General features: G+C 38.9%; 1 protein-coding gene and 1 long non-coding RNA gene across 2 annotated transcripts in view; one reads left to right on the top strand and one right to left on the bottom strand.

Annotated features, from left to right (window-relative positions):
- The window catches only part of cdh11 (cadherin 11, type 2, OB-cadherin (osteoblast)), an 87,766-nt gene that overhangs the window by 28,753 nt on the left and 31,846 nt on the right, over nt 1–27,167 (bottom strand). Inside the window, exon 2 of the mRNA XM_040139769.1 lies at nt 18,942–19,007. The gene's annotated coding sequence lies outside the window, so the exon portion shown is untranslated. The remainder of the gene's footprint in view (nt 1–18,941; nt 19,008–27,167) is intronic.
- LOC120796745 overlaps nt 1–27,167 on the top strand; it is a 142,197-nt gene that overhangs the window by 97,810 nt on the left and 17,220 nt on the right. The gene's annotated exons all lie outside the window — the stretch shown is intronic.

Raw genomic sequence — 27,167 nt, 5'->3', positions numbered from 1 at the left:
CCAACATGTTCATCAACAGTCTTGAACTGTAAAGCAAGAAACTGCTTTTTCACTGCACAAAGCTCTAGATGAATGTCAATGAGTGCAATTTTAATGAAAAGTCTTTGCATATGATCATGTAATAAAATAAATTTGATGAGTGCAATGAAGGAATGAATCAAATGATGCCAAGATCCAGAGGATAGAGGAGTAAGATGATTAGGCCTCTGGCGGTCATATGGAGGTCATAAGCTCTGCTCTGCTGCATTTTTGAAACATCCAATTTGACTGTTACAACAATACAGAATGGGTGCTCTCAGCTCCTGTTGTCAGCTTTTAGTACCAGCAAGTCCCATGTTGTTTTTCTGTTTGTTTTTTTCTGATCTGGCACACTCAAGGTATGGTTAAGTTCAGATGTTTAGATGAAGAAATCAATGTTAGATGTTGATCGGTGAAGGGACATGAACCCCGAAGTCAGACCCTGTGTATGCCCAATTTTATTCAACAATGTAGTACACTGTACTTCCATCTTTGTTACTGCGCAATAAACGACAGATGCTTTCGTTTTTTGGTGGAATGCAAAAGGTCACTTATCAGGAAAATTTAAACAAAGGTCATTTTAGGTCATTTGATCCATTAGCTCTTCTTGCCAAGGTAAAACTTGGAATACAAAGTCAGATCAAAGACAAGAACGCTACCTGTGTTACACTGATGCAAACTGGGAAGCAAATGCACCTAATTGCGGTTCATGTAAGACAAAGAAGTCAATGGCAAAGGCTACTTCAGTTGGCTTCTTCAGTTCTGAACTGAAGAAGCCTTTTGGATTAGAGGCGAAACGTCTTCAAGAACTTCAAGCAAGACCAGTTGCCTTCGCATAGCACTTACAGAATCAATGAATTTTCCCACAATAACAACACATCTACTGTATATGTCAGATATCTCTTTCAATAGCCTGGTGGTTAGATAATGATGCGGCATTTGCTCACAGCTGAATCTCCTACGAAACTCGATTATGGCACCCTACATAATTGACAGGCGATTAAGGATTAACTGCAGATCCTCCATGTCATAGTCCATATAGACCTCTAGTGTTGCTCACTGAAGACCTCCAAACAATGCCAATATAGTCCGATTAGACTTAAAAATGACTGCACCAATGCCATTATTATTCCAAGATCATTATACACATGCAAGAAACAAACATTGAGGGTAAGCGACTGTAAGCACAAGTAACTTTACTACAACAACAAATTAAATTTTGTAGCTGTAGCTGGGTGGAGCATCTCTTATGTTACTCTCAAACTCTGCTGTGGTTTCCTTGCCTGAACCGTACAAATGAATGTCGTGCACTTGTGTGTGTGTGTGTGTGTCTGTTTTTAATATTCAATACCTCAGTAGATGAGAAAATTCCCCCAGGGCTCATTGGGTCCTGATGACCACATGACCAGCCAACCAGGAAGTGTTGACAGTTAATCCCATACCGGCTCATCATCTGGCTAATTATCCTTGAGTCCTCTGTGTGTATCTGTCTTTGGATTTGTTTCTGTGTGTGTCTATCATTTATTTGTAAAAGCCTCAAAGTTTCATCATTGCCACTGCTTTCAGCCATATGGCCACTTAACATGGCAAATATGACTGGGGCTAAACTGAAATTACCTTGAGGAAAAAATGAAGGAATGAGTGGAAGAAAGAGAAAGGAGTGACACAATTTTGAACAGTAAAGACTAAAACAATGAGAGAAGAGAGTATGGAAAGACATAACTATGTGAGGATAATCTTGCTTAATTTGTCCATTTTACCCTAAACTGTATAGGCCTAAACATTTCTTCAAAAGAAAAATGAGACACTATTAACTTGTGTAAAGAGCTGTTAATATTTTCTGTTCCAAATTTGAGTTTAGCACTTTAGAGATGGCTAATAATTTAAAACAAGACAATAAAAACGTCAGGGACATCTATTCTTTGAAGCTGTCACATGCAGATGAAATTATTTTTGAATTTGAACAGAGAATACACCAATACAAGAAGTCTTAAGAACAACAACACCAAAACAATTATAAACCCTGGTGTGCACTTGTTGTGCATGGAGCTGAAATCTGCTATGGAGAATCTATTAACAGGCTCTAAAACTGTCATTTATAAGTTAAATTAAGTGTCATATTCATTTAAAAAGTAAAAACAAAAAAGGTCCAAAATAAATTGCTTTCAACAACATGCTGATACCCTGCTAGCGGTCATGTGTTATTTGTCTCAGAAACTGTCAGATATGGGTCAAGCCCAACACACATAAAAAATACAAAAGAACAACAATAATATAATTGATTGATAGCAGTGTACAGAGTGATCGCTCTGAAATACTCCTCGACTGTGAATATGATAACTTGTGAGTTGCTTGATAACAAAGAAAATAACCTTGCTTTCAAATTCAGATAAAGCAATAGCTAGAAAATGATTTCCCCTCACAAAAGAAACACTATCATTTTCCTTACCATTCAGTTTACTTTATATATACTCAAAGGAGACACATTTGGTTAGTTTGGATGTATTTCTTAAACGCATCATCTGCCAGTATGGATTGGGAATTCTTGAAAATCCTGCACATGGTACATGTGTAATATGCTTGTGTTTGACAGAGGTACAGAGATAGAGAGAGAGAGACAGAGAGAGAGAGAGAGAGAGAGAGAGAGAGAGAGAAAGAATGCAACACAGAGACAAACAGTGATAATGACTCCCCAACGCCAGCATGCCTTTTTGGTCAGACCACTTCCTCTGTCTGAATACATGACTCAAGAGTCACATTAGACTGGTGAACAGTATGCGTGTGTGTGCGTGAATGCGTGTGTGCTATCCCCCTGGGCTCGTAGCGTTGCTGTGAATCCATGACTCAAGTGTTGGACTAGACTACTGTGATTCATTGGCTAACATTAGAGCGTAGGTAGACACACACTGTGCATGTGTGTGTCTCACACAAAGGTCAGAGCAGTAGGGTCAAAAAAAACTCAGCGCAACATGCCCCGCTGGCTGACATATCCTCAGTGACTGACCAATCACACCCCGTGTATTTGATTATGAGTAATCATGTCTATCCATTTGAGAGTGTCTAAATGTGTCTTTCAAAATATTAATGTCTATATGTGATGGTTTACAATCCTGTAATGGGTGAAGTGACGAGTAGGACACTCTAAGTTAAGAAGTCTCTTCAAATTTTGTTCTTGAGAGAATAGGTCATTTTTTCTGATAGTTAACAATTGGAATCTGTCCTGTAATTTCCATCATCTCTGCATTCCTGTACTTTGCACCAAAACACATTACCATATGGAACACAATGATTAGAAACAGTCACTCTAATCAGAGAATCTGGATCCGCAGTGAAAGATTGTTTGAGTAATAAATGGATGTTGGCTAGAAAGTGCATTTCTTTTTTTGTTGTGCTCTCTTTCTTCCTCTCTCTCTTTCTGGCTGTGTCTGATACTGTGCCTCTTCAGTCAGAGTAGCCGTAATGGCTGCCCAGCTGCAATCACAGTGATTATCTCTAAAACCAAAACAAAGCACATAGGAGTATTTCACCAACTGTGAATCAATGGACAAAATTCTCTAGCTTGTATTTTTTTAATAGTGCCCTTCCGATTATTTCTTTTTCAGCTAACATGATCAATGTTGTAATTTCTGCAGTTAAAGCTGAAATCTGAAACCTTCTGCACAGTTTTCTGTTGAATTGAATCAGCCGCTGCAACACTGAAAATGTATCCACTCGCAAGGTGTGATACTATGAGACTTATGTTGGGTTTGGATTATTAAAAATGCAAACACGATGCTAAATGCTATAAAACATTTTTGACACTGTCAACCAGGACAGGTGTGACCCTGCAACCTGATAAAAAATTTCTCAATGGTGTGTTCTCTGAATCTAGTAAATGTGCCAGTCTGTGTAGTTCAAAGTTTTCCACCGTGGAGATTGATACACAGTGTTACACAGTTGAAAATACACAGTTGAAAATACAGTATTAACTTAAAACAATGCAGATACTAGTTTAATATCTGTTGTGCAGTCTTTTCTGTGGTATTTTTGAACTGCATTTATCGAAATCACTTGGCATTGTGAGATAGTTGTTACAGTTTTTCTAGTCAAATTTCAATTTTAGCCAAGTTAAAGCTTATTTATATAGCCAAGTGTCACAAATCACAAATTTGTCTGAAGGGCAGAATCTGTACAGCAAATGACACAACTGTCCTTAGGCTCTTGAATGGAATAAGTAAAAACTCCCCCAAAAATTGAAAGAACCTCAGGAAGAGCACCTGAAGAGGGTCCCTCTCTCTGGATGGACAGGCAAGCAATAGCTGTCGTCTGTAGATAATAGAGCAATGCAGTAAGTTTCACACACTGACGCACAGTTTTGACAAATACACCTTTACAAAAAATAATTTTCAGGTCAAAAGAGGTACTTAAAACCCACAGTTCAGTGATCATTCATTTTACTCATTCTGTGTCTCTGTCTTAGACTTGTGGGAGGCTGTTATGCTTTTTTGCTCTTTCTCTATTTATCTCCCACTCCAACTCTGTCTCTGTCCTTCTCTATCCCTCCCTCTTCGTCTATCTCAGCGCCCCCTCTGTCGGCGTCTCTGCCTGGATTGTGCATTCACTTCTCTCTTTCTCTTCTCCTTAGTGAGCCAAACCTCCAAAAGCAGCAATGTAATAACATTGGAAAATGCCTGGAAACTATACAGAAGGGAAAAAAAGAAAAAAAAGAAAAAGACTTGTCCCCACTTTTCCCTCTATGCTCAAACTGTCTCTCCTTCTCTCTCTAGGGGTCAGTAGTAATAAAGGTGATTCATTCATGTACGAATGTGATATATATCCCCGTCTGCCTTGGAAAACTGTGTGTGATTGTGTATGTAGCTGACTTTGTGTGCCTTTAAATGCCTTTCCCCTCTGTCTCTACATATTGCCTGTGTCAGGGATGTGTGGGCAAACAACGATCTTACTGTCCCTTGTGTGCAAAATGTGTACAAACAGTATAATCCATATGAGAATTAAAGGAGAAAGGAAGGGAGATTGGGGTGTATTTTCTGTGAATTTTTCTTGTTCGGCCTCTTTTCTTTTCACATTGGACAAGGTCTTTCAAACATGCACTTGGTCTGATCTTGAAAACCAGGCATGATCCCATATCATCCACGCATTCATCTGCAGAGCAAACCCTCTGATGTTCATGAATTTATCCTTAAAGCTCTTGCGGCTCAGAGGCGGATTTTCACAATTAACCATGTGGATTATTGATAATAATAATTTATGATCAGAGTTTGAACACATCATGACTGCCACGATGTGTCTTTACACAGTTCAAATGCTGACACAAAATTGGCAAGTTCGCTGTTCCTCCTCTGAAATGACCACAGGTAACATCAACTGTCCCCAAGCCATGCAACTAAAGGATTATGTCTGAATTAGCTAACCGGTCAACATGAACGGGAAATGGATGTCGAATGTGTTGTTCGTTCCCACAGCGTGGTCTGAAGGTGACATTTGTCCCTTCTGTGTTCTCACAGCTACTGTATAATTGTTTGTTCCTGCCAATTTGGTGTTATTTGGTATGGTGTTGAGTCTGTTCTGACATGTTGCTTCCTCATTTTGAACTTGAATTCATTTGGGGGAATGAAATAACAAAGCTTTGATAAAAAACAAATTGTATATTTTCAAATCACAGCTCATGTTATAGATTTGCATTTTTGTATGATAGGTATAACTAACACATTACTCTGCTTTGCGTATTTCTGTTCTGATCTGAAAGTGTACTTATCTACAGCAGTAAATGCTAAATTGACAGGTATTGTATGTGTTTAAGATTTTGCCTGAGGAGATACACTCAGGGACACCACAGACACACGGTGATTTGCTTTTGCCAGGATGAAACCTGTATCCGTTCACTCAAAGATGCACAGACTGGCAGAGAGTCAGCGCCTCCAACCACTGGACCCTCTAGACCCCTAAACACTATTTGAACCAGATGTGATATTTTTCTTTCTCTGTTTATGCTGGGATGAGAAAGGGGGTCATGTGAGGTTTAAAATGAGATTTTCTGTTACTGTATAAATCCACTCCTACTCTCCAAAACAAATCCCCAAGCTACTCTGCTGTAGATGCAAAGCTGTGGAGTGTAATTTTATTTCTTCTTTTTAAAAGGCTGGCTTCTTTAAGTGACATGCTTTGCAAGGAGAGATTTGATGAGATGAGAAATGGATGAAATTAACCAACCAGAGAGCAAGAGGAAGGAGGGGAAATGAAAGAAAGACAACCGACAGAAATAAAGATGGAGTGGTCATGTTTCAGTCCAACAACTGTCAAGACAAACTTGAGACGTTGCAAAGATTTAACAATGAATTGTGTTTGTTTCCATCTGCTGGTTTGAAGAAAATGCATTAGATTGCTCAAATATTAGGGAACCAGAAATTATAGGCTCGATAAGTCGTAATTGTCATAATTAAGTTCAGTTATCATTATGAAAATGTGGTTATATGAAAACTCAAGACTAAAGAGGGACAGACTGAGAAGTCAGAGAGCGATTAAAAAAAAAGCTCACAGAACGACCCAAAGATGCACAGACTGGCAGAGAGTCAGTGTATTAAAGTTCACTTTGAGTGTCTCGTTTCAGTGGCTGGCTCTTTGTGGTCTGTTAAAAGCTTAAAAACAGAGTGGTGCTGAAAACAGACACCCAGCGTTTAGTTCAAGCTACGAAACCTGAGGCTTAATTGCCTTTCAATTAGAGGAACTAATAGGCCTGTGTGTGTGTGTGTGTGTGTGTGTGTGTGTGTGTGTGTGTGTGTGTGTGTGTGTGTGTGTGTGTGTGTGTGTGTGTGTGTGTGTTGGTGTTGAAGCGATTACAACGAAAGATCTGCAAAGCTTTCTCAGCATTCGTGAAAATAGGTATTAATGAGAGGCTAGCAACACTCAGACACAGACCCACAGTTACCGCAAAGTTAGTTTTCTCAGTATGTACGTGTGTATATCTGTGTCTGTTATGTGTACTATGAATTTGTTAGTGTGTATGTGTCTTTGTGTGTGTGTGTGTGTGTGTGTGTGTGTGTATAGAGGTTGCTGATTCCTGTTAAGCCATTAGTGAAATTCAAGTGCTAATTACCACTCACAAGACCGCACGTCTGCTGTTTACACACACAGACAGACACACACACACACACACACACACACACACACACACACACACACACACACACACACACACACACACACACACTCTTACACTCTTACACTTCCTTCATGTGCTTTTATCATGTGCTATTATCTCTAATCATCCTCACTTTAACATCAGTAGTATTGGTTTACATGAAAGGGAATGAAGTTTGAAATGTTCTACTGCTGTGTGATGTCTAGAACATGGAAACCTAGGTAATATGTATTAGGAAATATAATTATTATGTAATCTAATGATTGTTCAGTTTATAATTATGTCGTTTATTATGCTTTTTCATATTTTCTGCTTTGTCAGACAGTAGACTGTGACAGAAATGATCGGGAAGAGAGTGAAGGACATAAATCAAAGTAAACTAATTTACATTTGATCAGGTGTACTTTTTTTTTTTTTTCCTTGAATCTATTGCACACAGTACAAAACACAGTCAAGGGCACATAGCGCGACTGTACATACCATAATCACTGACTCTGAATACCAGGGTTACATACATGAGCATTAGTCACCTGTCATCTGTCATGGAGCTTTGATAGGTTTTTGATGGAGAGAACCATCTGAGGAGGATCATTTTCCTCTGTGAAGCAGAGCTGTTTCCTCTTTGGAGAGACAAAAGCATCTCCCACAAGGAAACTGATGCCCTTGCGTGGTAGGGGCAGAATCATCATGAGTGAATATGGAGTTGCTTAGCGTGGAGGGAATAAGCACAGTTGGTGAATGACGTGTTTTTTGGGCCTTGGAAAGCAGGAAACAAATGCAGGAAACAGGCCATTGATTTCAGGAAAACAGCTGAATCAATGTTACATTCCGGAACACTTCAGCTACGGGAAGAGACAATCCCTTAGTCAGTCTCTGTCATCAACAGAAGATGTGGCTCCCAAAGTGTCCTGTCCTCTCCTCATCTTTGGGCTCTCAGTAACAGTGCTGCATTGGACGTCAGTCACATCACAGCCACATGTGTGTAAAGGTACCACTGGCTGAAATCTTGGTATTAGTGAAATACTGAGGGAAATATTTTTGAAGTAAAGACTTCTACACAGTGTTGCAGTGGCAGTCTACTTTGTTCTGTGAACAAGTGGTGATATAGATAGATATACATGTACTGTACTTTGTAGTCAGCTAGTTACTTTATAAGCCTTTTTTTTTTTTTTTTTTTTTTACTGTCAATCAGTGCATTTTTTTTATTTTGATACAGATACTATGTGAAATGAAAAATTAATTAGCAGCACAGTTACTTTTACCAGAGTAATTATTACAGTAACACAATTTAGAAAAAGAAATAAGTAATAAGTAATTTCTCTGACATTGCTATCGGCACAACAAAAAAAAGTTGTAGCATGTTATGTTAATTTGAAGAATGCTAAATGAACAAATCTGCTAATGGAAAAGACAACCAATGTGCTTACAGCACACACAAACTTCCATTTGTTGCATTCAGCTAACTAGCACCTAATTAACTCTGCCATTGTTCACATGCAGAGCTAAATTATTCTGTTTATTTTTACGAAATAAAGTGCTTTGAGAGAATTGCACTAATTTATATGGAAATAATATCCAGTAAATTATGTGCAATCAGAACAATTTTTTCTGCTAATGAGACAGACATGGCTTTTTAAAATCATTAGGCAAACATGTTTTGTGCCTTTTAATAGATTGTAAGAGCAGTATTCTTTGCTGTTTTATATCACTGTGACCTCTGTACAGACAGCTGCCTCATAATTTTATATCATGCATTAATCAAAGCTCTGCTTGGATGCAAGAAACAACAAGTATTTCCCACATGGAGAGCACGGTTATTGTCTTTGCCTGGTTCCTCGTGTAATTTCATTTTTTGTAATTTCATTTTTTTCGTCAAACACAATTTCACAACTAAATATTGAAATTAATGTTTTTTCGTAACTTTAGCAACCTACTTTAACAGAAAGTAAAGGTCTACTTACCATTCACAAAAATGTAAACTGTTGCTAACATCTTCCTTGAATAAAAAACTCAGACAATGAATTTGAGAAAAAAATATTGTTTTCAGTGCAGTGAAACATAATGAAATCATAAACAGTGTCAGTAATGGGGTGAATGTTTCAGCAGGGTGTGTCACTCTGCTGTTCCTGATTTGACCTTTCAATTTGTAAGGAGATCTTCTGGGCTGAAAACAAGCTGATGACCGAACCAATCCACTCTGTGGAAATGAGCAGCAGAAATAGACTGTAAAACAACGGCAAAAGCAGTTATGCTTGAGGCAAAACAATGCAGCTCCGATTAGCCTGCTGCCTGCTGTTCATTGGCCATTGGTTTTCATGGGAATGCCCTCTTCATGGGCTTAAACCTTGTAACTATTAGGCCTTTCACTCCTGACAATAGTGAAGACGAACGCCACATTTGGGATGTTCGCAGTTAATTATGAGGAGTTATCTCCAAAATGGCCAACACTAGAATTAAAAGTGTGAAAATTGAAAAAAAAAAAAAAAAGAAAAGAAAAGAAAGCGAGGCAATGCTGTGTAAATGTCTTGTACTAACTACTATATTTGAACTGTCTTGTTTTTGACTTAAAGAGAAACATTATGAATGTGCTGTCAAAGGTCATCCTTAATTAACCGGCACTGAAATTATTCCTTTCTATCTTACTCTGTCCTTCTCTTTCTCCCTTCCTGTTGTTCATATTGCGTTTTTTTTTCCCCCATGCTTTCTCTATTTTTGCTCCTCTTTTTTCCTCTTCCTCTTTTTTCTGTCACAGTCCAGTAGGATCCACAATTACGATTATAGCTTAGAATGATGCTGTAATTACTGAGAAAGACTTTTAGACTATACTTAGTAAAGGAAAAAGAATATGGATAATCACATGGTGATGCACGTTTTCTCCATTCTTCTTTATCAGATTTTCCTTTTTTATCTCTCACTTTGAGAAAATGGCTTATGACCATCAGACATAGCCAGACATTTCCTTGCAAAAGGTTTCAAAAATGTCCAGAATCAATCATCCAGTCGTCTTCTTCGAGTGTGTGCTCATCCACGAATAGTTAATGAATGAATTACTTCCAAAAACAACTCGAGGACATCTGCAGAGGTTCAGAGTTCACAGACATACACACACACTCTCCATCACAGGAAATTCATGACACTGTCACTGCACCTTTTAATCTGGGAGTTAAAAAGACAGATTCGTATGACAGGAGTTTTGCCAAGACAAACACAGAGAGAAAAGGAGGGGAATAGTCATTGGGAAAAGATGCTGCACAGTCACAAAAACAGACACACAAAAACACACACAATTCCTGGAACAGAAACAGAGGAGGGAAAGAAGGTTGAGGAATTTATGCTATGGAAAAGCAAGCAAAACCTTTATGCTTCATGCGCACTCTGTCTTTCTCACTCCATTCCTGTGTGTGTGTGTCTGTGTGTGTGTGTGTGTGTGTGTGTGTGTGTGTGTGTGTGTGTGTGGTTTTGGTCTGTATGTACAAGGGAGGTAGAGAAAGAGAGAGGTGGGGGGGGGGCAGGAAACGGTGGCGTCTGGAATTGATTTGAGGCTAAAGGAAAAATAAAATACTTCAGATTCTTAAAGGCTTGGGGAACAGGGACAGATGACCACAAAGAAATGAAGTAAGGTAGGAGAGGGAGAGAGAGAGAGAGAGAGAGAGAGGGAGAGAGGGGCTTCATAACCACAGGAAAAATGATGATATAAAGTAAACATAAAGAAGGATTTTTGCTTCTGCACTGAAGTCTCTGAGGTCACAATAAGTACATTGTCGCCGAATCTTACGTTTACCTCTTCAAAAATGCTACAACACAAAAGGTTACGCAGGCTACGTGGTGAGAATTGTGATCTTCTTCTGCTTTGGCCATTTTGTATTTCTTTGTGTCCGGCGCTGGTATAGACTGTTGACAGAGACAGCATTTGAAAACTGATTATAATGACACGCTGGTTACTTTATATTCAAGACATGAGATTATCCAAAATAACAGCTGGAGCACCAGTTTAGCAGCAGTGCCAGTCAATGAATGAAGCCATATGTAAGACTATTAATTAGTCACTTTGTTATAGTTACCGGCAGAATAGCTGCAGGAACATGCAGAATTATAATTCAGATTTAGAGAAGGGGTGAAGAAAAGAATGACCACAAAATCAAAAGGGAGAATAAGAAAATAGATATATAAAAAGTAAAAAATAAATAAAAGGAAAAAAATGAGGTACTGGAAAGTATAACCACGACAATGGAGCACTGGATTGAAGGTAAAATGAGGAAAAAAGGAGTAGGGAAACAAGTAACAGGGGGTATGGGGAGTAACTTAAGAAGCTGCTACAGTGGCTTGAGATTCACTTTAAAACCAGTTTCAGACTACGGTTGTAGAAACTGACTGTATTTTCAATCCCATTTCAACAGCAGTGTTAAAGCATCCAACTTTGCACTGTGACAGCTACTGTCATCCTCCACACATGGAGGGATGTTTCTTGACGAGAGGATCCCAACCAAGCTGAAACACAACCTCTGCAAAATGGTAAAAGCTGACACATAAATCAATGAAGTACACAGAAATTACATCTTGCTATATGATCATACTGAAACACCAAATTTAAAAAAAAAAAAAAAAAATGTGAGCACACTAAGTCCTAAAAAGTCCTCTTGAAGTCCATGTTAGAAGCTTAGGTAGCAGTGGAAAAATTACGAAAGCCCTCTGTCTTTCCTGTGATCCCTGGCAAATGTCTTCAGTAATTACTTAGTAATAATTACTGTATCTGTATATTTGAAAGGTTTGTGTTTATACATTGCTGTTTTAAATTTTTCGGAGTTGGTGACATTCAGAGTGAAGACCACCTTACTTTTACAGTAAGAGGTCAAAGGTTAAATGATGAATGAAGGGAATCAAAGTTCCTCTAAAGCAATAGAAAATATGTGTCCATGCAGTGGTTCTTCAATCTTCAGTTCAATGTTTCTCCAGTGTAATCTGTGAAAGCTGTAAATTACTAGGCTGCACAGGGCCAGTGAATGCACAATTAACCGATCAGCATGAAGCTTGTTCATCTTATTAGCAAACCTCGTTAAACCGACCACAACAATGATGAGCGCAGTTGTTTGTTATTGGCCCCATGCAACAGTAACACAGCTGCCAAACTGCTGCAGATGGAGAAATGGAGAAAAAAGAGGCAGGTAAAAAGAATTTACGGCGCCTTCCATTCCACGACAAACAAGTGAAATTAGGAGAAGAAAAATAATGCATCATTTTGACAGAGAAATGAAGAGATCAGCTCAAATTGCGAAGCAGTAGGGGAGAAAAGAGGAAGAAAGAGAGCAACAGAGAGGGGGATTTATGTCCAGCTAGGTTAGCCATGTGTGTTCATGATTTAGCGAGCTCAGCGAGTCTGTTCCAACATGATGAATAGAGACTAAATATATTAGAATATGAGACAGAAAGAGAGAGAGATATCAAAGGAAAGCTGAGAGGATAGGAGGTGGAAATCCTCTTTTTTTCCATTCTTCCCCATAGAGAAATGAGACGGTTAATCCTCAGGGGCTTACATTTGTTTTTTCTCTCTGTATCGCTCTGTATTTCAGTATCTCTGCCTTCTGACATTCTCTCTGCTACCTCCTGATCTTGACTTTCCTCCCTCTCATTCTTTCTTTTTGTTTTTCTATGCTTGTTCTGCTGTTAACCATCATCCATATTTGCATCTCTTCTTTCTCCCCTCCATGTCCCTCTCTTGTTGAATTCCCTCTGTCCCCAAATCCCCATCTTTTTCTCTCTCTCTTCCATCCCTCTGATTCCTTGCAGGGTTTATGGGTTTATGATGCATGGTAATCTCACCGCAAACACATTTATCTGCTCATTCTTTCTCTTTCTTTCCCTCTCTTCTTTTTTTTTTTTCATTTTGCTCAGCAGGGATCTGAGCTGCGTGATGATGCTTATAGGATATTTACATTTGATTGGTGCATACGGATCATCTATCTATCTATCTATCTATCTATCTATCTATCTATCTATCTATCTATCTATCTATCTATCTATCTATCTATCTATCTATCTATCTATCTATCTATCTATCTATCTATCTATCTATCTATCTATCTATCTATCTGCCTCTCTGCCTCTCTGCCTCTCTGTAATGGTTTATCTATTTTTAAAGCAATAAAAAGAATCACATTTGGGTCACAAACTATTGTTTCTCCAGTGCAGGTGGCTTTGTGGCAGTAGGCTTGGTTGATCAAGCCAAGCCTGTAATCTCATATTGGTGGATGACTCCATATCTTGCATCCTTTTAGCCCCCAAAGAGCAATTTCCCTCCAGTTTGAAATGCCATTTCCTTCTGACAGTAGATCCCTTAAGCTTTTAAATCAAACTTTGTTAACTGATTTGATCACTCAGTGTTCCCAAAGCTCTGATGATTGCATCATCACCTGTGTAGCTGTCATATAAGCAAACGTCTGGAGAAGACTTTTATACCAAATCATGCTGCAGCAGCAAAGAGCTTCCCATTGCCCCTAAATAAGACTTTATAGTATTAGCATACTTGTCAAATTGAACTGGTGTCAGGTATCTTTACCTCTCTGCCCACAGGAACGAGGAAAAATATTACCAGATTGGGTGTTTTGCCTTTCTCTTCTTTTTGGTCTCTTTAAAAAACTACAGACCGGCAGGGTTGGTAAACGTTAGCGTTTGCTGGCATGGAATGAGAAGATTCCTGGGTATTTTAGTTCAAATTTTTCATTTACCTTTTAGTCATTTGAATTCTTGATTCTCTGAAGGCGCCTAGCGTTTAAAAAAAACAGAAAAATGTCAGTGACATTCAACCATAAATTTTAATTTATTACCAGTGTTAGGTCTGTCAGAGGTAGGTTTTTAAAATTGTTAGATATTTAATGAAATGAGACCGCAATTATGCCATTTTGTAAGTGCATCAGTACACACAGTAGTTTCATCATTGCTCACTTAGTGTGCCATCCAGAAAAAAACAAACAAACAAACCATTTAAAAAAAAAAAAAAAAAACTCTGATTTTGGATTTTCTGTCCAGTTGAAAATGATCTAAAGCTGAAACAGTCTGTCTCCAAAACTTCTGATATACAGTATGTCACACAAATTTTTAGGCATTAAGCTGATGCTCTTACTCAGAATGGCGAAAGGCTAAGTGCAAGAGTAGTATAAGCTTAAATCACTACACTGCAGGCATTACAAATGACAAATCTAAAGATGAGGTTGAAAGCATCAAAATGACTGTCAGTGTCCAGAAAGCATTTGTAGTGACATGTTTCTGTTACCCTCAAATGATCCCAGAGAAGTGATGGCAGCATGAGACAGCGAAAAAAACAGTAGTCGTTTTTATTCAAGAAGGTTCGATCAAAAAATTGATGTTTCAAGATGCTCGATACATTGCTTCTTGTCATTTTCATTTTCATCCATCCATCTGCCATCATCACCAACAGCTAAAACCGATCTCCCGTCTCCCGTGGCCACACAATCGACTCCATCCTCACAAGAGCCACAGATATACAAGCAGTAACACACAGACACAACTCAAACCTCCGATACCCCAGTAAGACAGCGGTAGATGACGGATGGGGATAGAGGGACAGTAAAATCCGTAATTGAGTTACGTAATTGAGTCATAACGAAGCAGGTGGTCAGATTAATCTTTTGGATTTGTGAGAGAGAGCAGAGGTGGTGGGGTTGTTTAATTTGGCTTTTATCTGCATGCTTTTGAACTCCTGATGTGTACATTTCGTTGCTACCAGCAAAGCACAGCAAGGTTTTTTTTTTTTTTTTTTTTTTTTGGGAGGGGGGGGTAATGACACTCTTTCTGGCAACCCAAACTGTCACTGATGCAGCTCATTGGATCTCTGGAATAATTGCATGGCAGCTGTTTGTTTGCGTGTGGGTGGGAAAGGGCAGTGTCTTTAAAACTCTCCCCAGGTTTTCCAGAGTATTTTATTGATGTGTGCTTTTCTATATCTAGCTCTCAATCAGTCAGACTGCTGGGTAATCAATACTGGTAGAGGGCAATAAAACTCACTCAGTGTGTATTTGTGTAAATCCCTGGAAAAAAAGAATCTTCTCCTCCCTAATTCCTGTTCCTTATCTATCTTCCCAGACACCCATTAGTTTCACATGTTTAAAGATATATGAGTCTGATAGTTAACGACTTTTAACAGCATTTTTCTAGTCTACCTTCAACTTTTGAGGAAGGCTTATCAGCACTGTGTTGCACCCTTCACTGACTTAATGTGTTAATATTGTATATGTATAGGAAACTACTGTACTTTATATCTTCTGCTTGTTGTGTTAACATTCACTGTTGCACCCAAGTTTGTAATCTTTTGCAAATGTCAGACATTTTTCTGTAGGTTAAGATTTCTAACTTCCAGTGTGACATTTAACAGCGCTTGAACTTTTAACTGGTTTCCTTTGAAGAAAATATATAAAGACTTTAATTCAAACTCAGGGTTCCATTAAATTATCGGTCTTTCAAAGACGCCTGATATCTAGCTTCTTGCCCTTTTTTGATGATGGATCCATCTATCTGTCATTGCAGATAAGTCTCTATGCACATTGAAATTATGCGGATATACAATCAACTGATTACGGTGAACCTCCAGAACTGATAAATCACATTCAGTGTTCGATTTCTATGTGCTGAACCTGGAATACCCACAAATGCACAAGCAATAAGGCACAAATGCAGAGAGGAGCAATCGTGACCGGATTGAGCCACTTTTTGAGGCAGAGGTGTCTTATACACGGTAGATAAGATCATTAGTAGATCAGAACACAGAGTTTTTGAGTTGGTTTGTTAATGTGTTCGGGTATAAACCTTTGGTAGAAGCACACTGTAGTTTCAGGGGAATTCTCACTTAAATATCTCATTTTGGAATCATTACACTGCAGCTACACTTAATTTGCAATGGTGCTGCTGTAAGCATTGCATTCACCGTAGTTAATGCATTCAGAATCAGCACACAAGTCAAGTAAATGAATGATCTGCATGTAAAACAAAGCCAAAACAGTTACATATTAGCAGCCAAGCTTCTCATGTAAAGTTAACTTACACTGGAGAGATGTGTGAACTAATTTTGGACATTTTGCCATAACTACAGCGATTACAAGTGTGTGTCTCACTTCACCTTAAACTGGTGTGCTGAGGATTGTGCAGCTTACAGTAAGTGGGCAGTTCTGCCACCGGACGAGATTAATTCAACCAAGCCTCAAGCTTTTGGCTGAGGAAAAGCTCTGTGGCTGAAATGCCTGTAAAACTGAAATAGAGCGTAGTTCAGAAACTGTCTCCTCATATCATTATAAAAAAATACAACCAGTGGAAGGAGGGAATGGGTGCAAGTCCTAATGTCTTCCTGCTGTCTCTGTGTGTGAAACTGGCATTGACTGAAATAAGTGAAATATAGCCCTGGGCTCCAACATGCATGCACAGCCACAGCCACGCAAACACATGAAGGACAATAAATGTGTTGCTATCCTTCAGCAGCAGTTGGCCTAAAGGAGAAGGCGCTAATCTGAGTGAGAGAGGTTGAACTATACAGTGTGTGACAAAGAGAGAGAGAGAGAGAGAGGGATGAAGTGACCTGAGACCGGTTTAGCTAAACACTTTTGTTCCTTTCGGGGTTCTTTTTCTACAAAGCTAAAACACACACCACACACACATATACATACACAATTTCTTTGTCGGTTTGCCTGCTGCTGAGTGGTCACAGTGACAGAGGGGGTCATCTGGATGAATGCCTCCTATAATGGGATATGTGCTTAGATCCCGGTTTGGAGGTCAAAAGGTTAAACATCCAATCAGCACACAGTGTGGCTAAACCCTTCGAAACCATGAATTATAATAAGTTACCAGCGGAATCAATAGATGCCAATGAAGACACATTTCATAGGCAACAACAAAGCATAATCCAGGCAAAACCAGATGGAGGAAGAGCTTAAGTCTTCATTCATGTCCAACTGCCATGAGTTATACATTTAAGTCTCAAGTTACTGAAAATTTGTCTGTATTCAGTATCTATGAATATTGCTATTCTCGTCCCAAGAGTGTTTCCAAAAGAGATGATTTTGAAGGCGTGGTGGGAGAGCTCGAATAAACATTTACACCTTAAGCCATGGGACACTGAAACCCAGGATTAATTAGAAACATATGAACGGCCGGAGGGGATGGATGTATAGATAGACAGCTGGAAGTAAAGACAGAATGATAACAATGTCCTTGCATTAAATTTACTTACATTGTCATAATCAACTCTCAAAGTGACGGGTTTCCCGTATGCATAAAATGCATACTGACCAATTTCACCATGAACATGTAGATAATTTACATGTTCATTGGTAACATAGTTGGTGAAGATAATTTATGTTCATCATACAGTGTTCTTAAAGCAGATGTGAATGGCACTCATTGGCCAGTATCTGATTTTTAATAACAAGTGAACATTGCCCTCACAGAAAAACCAATGCATTGATCTAACCTGGTTGCATTATAATAAAAACAGTATGATCTTTCACAGATGAAGCCAATAACCTTGATTATTATGTGACAACGGCACATGTCAAGTTATTTGATAGCTCAGACACTAAGTGAACAGTCGGTTCTCGTAGTAGTCAACCTTTTGGATGACTGAGAAAATGGGCAGGTGTAAAGTCCCTAGTGACTTTGACAAGGACCAAATCGTTATGGCCAGATCACTGGGCCGGAGCATCTCCGAAACGTCAAGTCTGCTGACTGGGTCCTCCCAGTCAGCAGTGGCGCATCATCAATGTGTGAGGGCAATGAAGGCTATCCTGTCTGGTCTGAACCGACAGAAGGGCTACTGGTGCACAGGTTGCATGAAATTTTAATGACAGTTGTAGGAGGAAGGTCATTGTGTTTTCTTCTATCACTGTATATTGTCAGTGCAAGTCACACAACAGTATACTCATCACTTTGGAAGTGCAAAATCGAGAACAATTGGAAGAGTGGGTTTTTTAATTTATTGATATCAGTTTCCTAAATGTTGAATCTGCATATTAATCTAGCTGTCTGTCATCTTCCATGGTGTCACACACTACATATCAATCAAAAATATTCCATTATTTGTTTTCTTTTACTGTGGTTCCCTTCTGACCTACTGTTTGTAAGTCGTTCTACCTATTTGTCTTTTTCCAGTTTCCAGGCTACAGTTGAAGGATTAGACTATGCTGTTCTGAAATCGGCTTGTCAGCCTGCCAGCCGCTGATAAGCACACTCCGGATCGATTAGATCTGCCTTTAATCTATTCAACTTTTTCCAGGCGAAAGGAAAAAATGCTTAGTATGGGAGATGTGAGGTCCGCGATACGGTGACTTTGGGAACACGTGCCCAGAGGGCAAATGCATTGTAGGGTGCATTTTCAGGCATGCGATCATATTAAATATGCATTTTTCAAGTCCTCTTTAACAAGCTGCTGTGGGCAAATACAAGCCAAACAAATCTGAATCATTTTCTATTAACCATGAAGGACAGCGATCATTACTGAGAAAGAAGCAAAAAACAGGAAAATATCTTAAATAAAAGAAAGAAAGAGAGGGACACAAATATAACATAATAAAACCATGAACGAAAGAAAGAGAGAAAGAAATGGAGATAGAGCTTTCAGAAAACAGTTTGCTTTCACTCATCACTGTCACTTGCTCTCTATCTCTCTGAAAGAGAGGGAGCCAGTTTAACAGAATGCTAAACAGCCTAGTGGGGCCCGAGGTGCCTGAAATTTTGATTCCACACACTCACTCGCCATAGGAAAAAAAAAAAAGGCAGAACGCACCTTTAGCTCATTACTGGTGTCAGATACGATGAAAGTTTTCTCTTCTGCACAGTGACACAAACCTGCCTGAGAGAAAGAGGAGAGGGAGAGAGGGAATTTACATTAATCACATGTAAGAACCATTTATTTAAGAGGAAAGGGTTCAAAGACATACTTTATGGTAGTTATGATGTAATTAGATATTTGTTAATTAATAGCAAAGTGTATCTCATAATGTTCTGCATGTAATTATACAGGGCGGAGAGTTAGAGGATAAATGTGTGGCTTTTATTGTCGGAATATGTATAAGAAAGAAAATCAACAGAAAACAGGGAAAAAAACAGATATGAAGTGATGGGTTTGATTTGTAGATATAATATAGGCAATTTGAGAAAGAGCTACTTAAAATAGTATCTTGTGCAAATTTAAACATTTGCAAGTTCATAAACAAACCTGTTGTAACCTTAAAATACACGTAACCGTCAGATACTCCTTATAATCCTCCTGTCTTAGGCTCCGATAATGAATCTACAAGTTTACAAAATGTTTTAAATCCAGTAAATAACTTCATTAACAAAGACAATAGCAGGTTTACAGCATCCCAGCAGAGATAATGTAGGGATTTGGGTCTTCCAGACAGTGTTCATATTGTCCTCACCGTCTTCCCAAATTTACTGCATTTCACTCGCTCACATCAAAACAGCTGCACTGTAGTTATGTGTGACTGGAACGAGTAAAATATAAATAAAATATATTTAATTCATGTGTTGACTTAGCCAGTACTGTTTTAAATTCACCAAGCTGCTTCCTGGATGTACAGTGCCTGTAGCTAGTTTATGCTTAACTTTTAAAGTCTCTTTGATTGGCTGGATGGTGTCTTTAAAAACTGTGTATCGGGACTACAGGTCTTCAAGCCAATGGGTTTGGCAACTTTGGTCGGTATTCTGAGTTCTGCATTTCATTTTCATGTGCATAAAATATACTGTGAACGTTGCTATGAAAATTAAGTGTTACTATGAGCCATTACTTTCAGCACTGAAGAACAATGCTGGTGTCATTTCATCTGTTTATTAACAATTCTCATAAAGAGACCAAACCCAAAATAGACTTTAAAGTAACGCGGAGTGACTGTTTAACCACAGCCTGATTTAACCTCTTTGCACTTGTGTTGCATCATCGTCGACAACTATAAAAAAACAGATAAAAACAATATTGTATTGTATTGGGTGACATATCCCTTATAAATCTCATTTTCAAATAACCAGTAACTATTACATAATGGTCAGTTCAGCACTGCTGTGATGGAGTAAAAACATGTGCAGCCGTATAACTTTATGAGACTGATTGAAAGCACGTGAGCTAACTGCGATGTTTCTCTCAACGTCTGGGTCACAGCCCAGAGGTAGGACGACTGAAGATTAGAAGTGGTCACAGAGGGTTTTGAGGAAATTTATAATAGAAGCCACTGTCTTGCCCGGATCAGCTGAGGTGTTATCAGGAAAGGAAAATGAATAGGACATGCTCTAGCCACCACCAGTAACTACCCGTGAGAAGCCCTTGAGCAAGGTACTTAGCCCTGGCCTGTCCCAGTGGAGCGGCTCAGGGCCAGTGATGTTGTGTGGCTGTACAGAGCTGCTGAACTGCGTGAGTATGAAGCAGGGTTTTTCTGAAAATGAATATGTCATTTCTGCAGGCCTTCACAGGGTGAACAAGGGCAAAAGCACAAAAGAAAACAGTCAAGCAACATAAGATTTTCTAAAAGAATGTGTTCCTTTCCATCTAGTAATGATGTGATTGTGATGGTACATGAGTGAAGAGATGAAGGAAAAATACTGCGAGGGAGATATTTTATAATGTTGCAACGGCTAAATATCAAACGGCCAAAAACTGCCTTTATCTTCTGTGCCACATTTCTTGTATCCACATCTTTCTAAATGTGCAGTGAGAGATCACACAGCTCAAAGGACCAAGACTCTGCAATAACTAAACCCCAACCCGCCCGCCCCTTATTTTTTACAGCGCAAGTAGTTTTAGCGGGAACATTTTTTGAAAGACATTTAATTTGTCTTTTTTATATATTTTTTCAGACCAACAGCCAGAACGGAAATAACTTTTTTACATTTTCACGGCTAAAAATTTTAACATTTTTAATATTATTGTACCTGAGGCATGTAGACAAAACCTCTGTGCTTTGGAAAGTGCTGCCATTTTGAACATACTCAGTGGCCTCCGACACAGATGAAAGCAGTTTCCTTTCTTACATGCCGAATTAATATCTTATCTGTTGTGTTTAATTGCTTTCAAGCCTATTCAATTTTTCCTGGGAAATTGTGTTTGTAGACACATTGTATTCTGTTCTTTGCAAACAAGTTGTCAAGAGTTTGCAACAGTGCTTAAAAAGTTGCTCAAATACTTAAAAGATCAAAGCTCATCCTGTCGTGTTTCCCTCGTCTTTTCCCCTTAACATATCAAACTAAGATGACCGGATTAACTCGTTTTCATTACAAGAGAGTGACAACGGCAGGGTAATCACACTGAAAGCACCATCGACATTGTCATGGTTTTCAGCATAACTGGAAGTACCACAAACACTTTCATCATCAGAGGAGCATTAAGGAAAATCATTATTATTCAGTCTTGGTAATAGCCCTCTAGTATAACACCAATCATCATCATGGTATCATTATTAGCAAGTAGCAGATTGGCCTGATTTGTATGTAGGGAACACTGGCTTCTTTCACCTTGTTAAAGAAGAAAAAATGAATTTTTATCAGAGTATCTGTAGCTACACGTGCTGACACAGCACATGTCGTGAATAGCAACAATGCATGACGTTCTCCGTAACTAAAACACGGATGTTTTAAAAATTAGGCCAATTTTTGGAAGCCCCACTCCATCGTTATTCTGTAATATTAGCAGTGATGCTGTGGAATTATACCAGTGACTATTGTGCAATTGTTATTGTCATTCTGCAGCTAAATCTGCCTGCTTTGTATGCGGAGGCGATTGAGCTCATTCCAACCAGAAAATGACAGCTTGTTATGTGAGGGAAAATGGATTTCACTGTGTTGTGGTATTGCAAGGGACCCTGAGACAATACTGTCAATACTATAAAGCACTGTCTGAATTGGGTTTCATGTGAAATGCGCAATGCATGAATAAAGGCTTATTGATTGCTAGGCCACTGCCAACAACTGTGTTGCATACATGCTTCACTGCATGCACACGGGCTTCTAGAAAGTGATGATATTTTGTACTGATTTATTAGATGATTTGCATTCATGGCTGAAGAGTGATTTCCCTCACGGTAAACACCGGGAGGACCTGTACATTTAATGTTTTGTTTCAGCAATAAATAACAATCAAGAGAGAGACTTCACTCCAACATAACCCTTTGAGTACAGATTGTTGTTTTGGCTACAGCAAACATAAACTACATGGTCAGTGGTCTGCTTGCCCAATAGTAATGTTCAGTGCATTAGAGTATGTTGGAATGTGAATCTATACATTGAAAGCGCTGTACAGCCCTGCTATATTCTACTCTCTTGTGCTACGAAACAAGCCTCCAGAGGCAAAACACCAGCACTTAGTGTTCAGCTTTCATTTCATGATGCAAGAAAGTGAATATTTCTGCTGTAATGTGATGTGTTGTTGTATGTGCCGTTCTCTTCTGTTCAACAAAAGAAACAAAGCCGGTAGGAAATGATATGGCCTGCAGCTCCCAGGATGAAGGTTTTTTTTAAGGATACAAAGGGGCATCACCTACCCCTAACTGCAGAAAATAAACAGAAATTTAAAAGTTTTTTTTTTAGATTTTTTTTTTTTTTTTTAGACCAATCTGCAAATGTCCTCAGCATGCAGACCTGCTCAAACTCATAGACAACCACGCAAATGCACGATATTTGCACAAACATTTCATGTACACATGCAAATAGACAGCTTGAAATCTAGCCATTAGCTTTGTATCTGTCATTAGCTAAATGGCCTGAAGCTGGAGTGAGACCAGAATAATTATTCTGATTATAGTCCTCTATCTGAGCTCTATCCAAACACATTACACTCTCTTGGATTAAAATCTGGTGTTTCATCTAGTTTCTGAATCAAGATGCTAGGATTTACTCCACGGTAGCAGCCAACTGGAATCTCAACATTATCACTTAAACCGGATAAGACAAATTTTATGCTGTCCTGTGAAGACAAAAAGTAATTGCTAATATTTTGTCAAGACTGTAGATACAATTTGAAGCTTTTTTTTTTTTTTTTTAAACAGTTTGTTTCTTCAGACAGCTACTGCTCTCTGTCTGTTAGGGCAATACTTCTTCATGGAATGCCATGTGGTAAAAAAAAAAAAAAAATCTAATTTATAAATCACATGTTTGATGGAAAAAAGCCTGAAACACCTATGGTATGTAATTATCGTATATCACGTCACCGAATAGGTGTTTATGTGAGAGAGTGATTATATGCACGAATGTGAGAGTGAGTATGGGCTTATAACTGTAAGCATGTGTTCTCAGTACGACTGTGGTGAAATGATGCAAACAGAATATGATAGCGGCTTTGAGGATCAGCACATGGGGCGCAGCTGGTAGCTACAAACACGCACACCCACACACACACACACACACACACACACACACACACACGCATAATGGCTGGCAGGGACTGGTGGACCCCAGCTGTGTCAGTATTATCCATGAGCCAGTATGTATTCACAGGTGCATGCACACATAGACAAACACACAAAATTACATTTCACTGAATGAATGTATACAAACTGCTTAAGTGTTACCATATACTTGTGCACCTGCATACACACATTGTTCAGTTGCTTAAAATTTCCCTGCAGGATTTCCACGCCCACAATCACAGTCACATTGGCAAGCATTGTTGAAAAAAAAAGTCGCAGCTTCAGATTGGGCCATTCGCCGTGTCAGCGATTTTTGAGACCTTTCTAAATTTGGCACCAGTCTGTAAAATAAAAACCCACTTAACTATGTGCCTTCTCTTTATATACACTCTTTAAACTTATTTTTGGTACACAATTCCTTTTATATATTTTATCTTGAGGCAAGCATCCTCCTGTAACTCTCCGCCTCCTCCTCCTCTCACCTGCTCTCTGACTCATTGCGGAGTCTAAAATAAAATGCTACACAGGAGATGCAGGTGCAAGTGGCGGGCAGTTATTTTACCAGGAATTGGCTGGTGACTGTAGGCCTATTTTTTATCCTTGAGCTCAGACGTCCTGCTCCCACAATAGTGCTACTCCTACAACACTTGCTTCTAGACAGCTGAGTATTTTTCCACTTCTTCATCTGAACATATAAGCCTGCTTTTCTGTCAGATGCTCTGAAATAGCACTATATGGTTAGATAAGCAGGACAGATAGAAGTCATTACAATTTTTTTTTTCCATCTCCGGTGGCTAGCAATAACTTTCTGTCTACCCTTGAAAACTGTAGTTCTCAGTTTCTTTATTTTGTTTAGACACTGACTTAGTTAAAAGTATGGCAAGACAAATAACTGTCTGAGATACCCCTCAAAGATGTTACTTTAGGCCTGAAAATACCTTGTGATTGAACTTCAGTATTGTGAATACAAAGAACACATACCGTACATTTTCAGTGTTACCCTGTCCAACTTGGCAGCATGCAAGGAGAAAAACAATTAAGGACAAAGTAATTATGACAATGCAGGAACACTTTTGATTGATAAATTAAATCAGCATGTTTCCGATTGTCAGAATCGTTGTCCATCAATGGACTAACCAAGCAATACAAATACACATGTTAAACCACGTAAATTGATCTTTAAATACTTTTTTTTTTTTTTTTTTAATTACTGTGGAAGTGAGCTGCAGCCACTGGAAAGCACAACTTAGTGCTACTGCTAAACCTGCAGAATGTGGGAACAGCAGGCGTGGGTGTAAGGTCACCAGCAGACATGTTGATGCCGTATGCCTTTTAAAGCAGAGTTTGATTTTTACAGCTGAGGCAAGATGGGGAACCTCCCGTAGTTAGAAGAGTTTTATTTATTTATTTTTTTAATTACACTAATTGATTTGTTTTACATTCTTAAAGTAGTTGACAAAACAATCCATTCTTCAAGAACAATTTGAACAAGTCACTGGGGTGAAATACAGTATATAGTAATATGGATGAACAGTGCCGTGCATTAACATAAGTACATAAAGTATATTGTTAGCATTGGTTAAAGTCGGCAAACTGTGAAAATGTGCTTGTCTACCAGTGCGGCAGCACAAGCTCAGCTAATTTCCCTTATATCTTAGTGACCGTGCAAGTTGATTATGTGTCATGGAAAGTCTACCAGTCCAGCAGGAAGCTCTTATTTTAATGTCTAGACTTTGTATTTGCATCCTATGTCCATGGGCCACTGGTAATTTAAAGGCAACATACTGTAGATGAGCAGATTTGGCTGAACTCTGTGAGCCAACCGCGTTGTCTTTTGGTGATGCTATAATAAATTGTAGCTCGTAATGTTACCCATATTGATTTCTTCCTAAATTAGTTGTCCTTTGAGAAGGCAGCGTTGCTCATTTACAAAGAAGCAGCCCACGTTCTAAAATTAGTGAGGTAATTTAAAAGTCTTAAGACTTCACCCTCAGTGTTCCCACAGCCGAAGACTTCTTTATTGCTTTAAGGTGAGAGGCTTTTGTTAGCCCCTCGAGGTTCTTAACTGCACAAATTCACATTCGATTGTATCAGTAATTTCTTTCTTCCATGTTTATCACTGCGGAAATAAAATAAGGAAACTCAAAACTCAACTTCCTCATTTTAGGATTCAAAGAAAACTAATTTTGAGGATGCAGTGCAAAGCTTGCCAGAGAGCAGTTGTGGTAACCTAATTTGGAGTGGGAGATATGAATACGGGGAGGGGGGTTAAGGTTTTTCTGATGGGCCACAGGCTTCTTTCTTATACGCTGCTATTTCGACAAGCACCCTTTATTTCTGCCTGCTGTATGCAAACTTCAGAACGATCACACTGCATCCCGTGTCACTATATGCCTCTGCAGTAATATGTAACTTAGTGTATAACAAGAAGAGACAGCGGGAACCAGCATTAGAGATTATCTGTGCCACAGGTGAAGTGTGGTGGAGAAACGAAAAGAGGGGAGTAGATCGAAAAAAGAAAATAAAAGCTGGAAGGCAGCAGCTTTACTGAACAGCCTTCTGGGCACAAATAGACACACTGTATGCCAGCTCAGACTCTTACATAAAGTATGCCTATACGCACTTTCATACTAACGTAAACACAGGAAAAAGAGGGTCTGTCTTCACATAGTAGATCATACAAAACATGTATGATTCATTTTTACACCCTTGCTAACTGTACCTACAGAAATGCACAAATAACAAATGCATATGCGCACACAAGGTCATCCTAAACGTACAAAAGTCACACTCTAACTTTACCATACATCCACACACATGAAGTGAGTGTTTACACAAACAGAGGGTGACGGTGTGGGTTACCAATGGTGTGACTGAGGGAAGAGATATAGTCCACTTGACAAGTGGACTTAGAGAGACCGAGAGAAACGAGCAACAGCGATTTAACAGAGGGGGTGGGGGGTGGGGCGATAAAGACCAAGGAAAGAGATAGATGATGGATGTAGAGAAGGAGAGGGAGATGGGGAGGGGTGAAGGAAGGAGAAAATAAATTTGCGTTTTACATATTCAATTCTGCATGGCTGGGCTGCTTGTGTATGTATGTGCACACTCAGTTATGACTTGCCTCACATGTCGATGATTTTCATTTAGATAGTTTGTTATTGTATGACACGCTCTCTTACTCATAGCAGTTCAGCCAGCAGTTTATACATACACTCACGTGAAAATATAACGATTTCTCCAAACTGTATCTTGACACAGCCTTTACAGTGCGATTTTACTCTGTTTAGAGCATAAAAAACAATCACGCCAACCTCGCATCTGACTCGGAAATGAAATGTTACAAACGGACACCACGTCACATATAGATGACGAGATAATTTCCTAAACATCAGTTACATATTTGGGAGAAAATGTCATTGTAATCTCTGGAATATTAACCTATAGATGTTCTTTTCAATTTTGATTTCCATTTTTATGTGCTCCCGGTTGGTTAAGGAGTTTGTAAGTCCTTCAACTGGACGACGTGCTGAGCATTCAAAGCCTGGAAAGTGGATAGTGTTCACTGTGTCCTCCAGCAAGACGCTACTGTTTAAAGGCTTAAAAAAAAAAAAAAA

This window comes from Xiphias gladius, chromosome 11 (assembly GCF_016859285.1).
Source record: "Xiphias gladius isolate SHS-SW01 ecotype Sanya breed wild chromosome 11, ASM1685928v1, whole genome shotgun sequence".
In the NCBI taxonomy this organism is placed as follows: domain Eukaryota; kingdom Metazoa; phylum Chordata; class Actinopteri; order Istiophoriformes; family Xiphiidae; genus Xiphias; species Xiphias gladius.
This window is presented reverse-complemented; position numbering and strand designations above follow the sequence as displayed.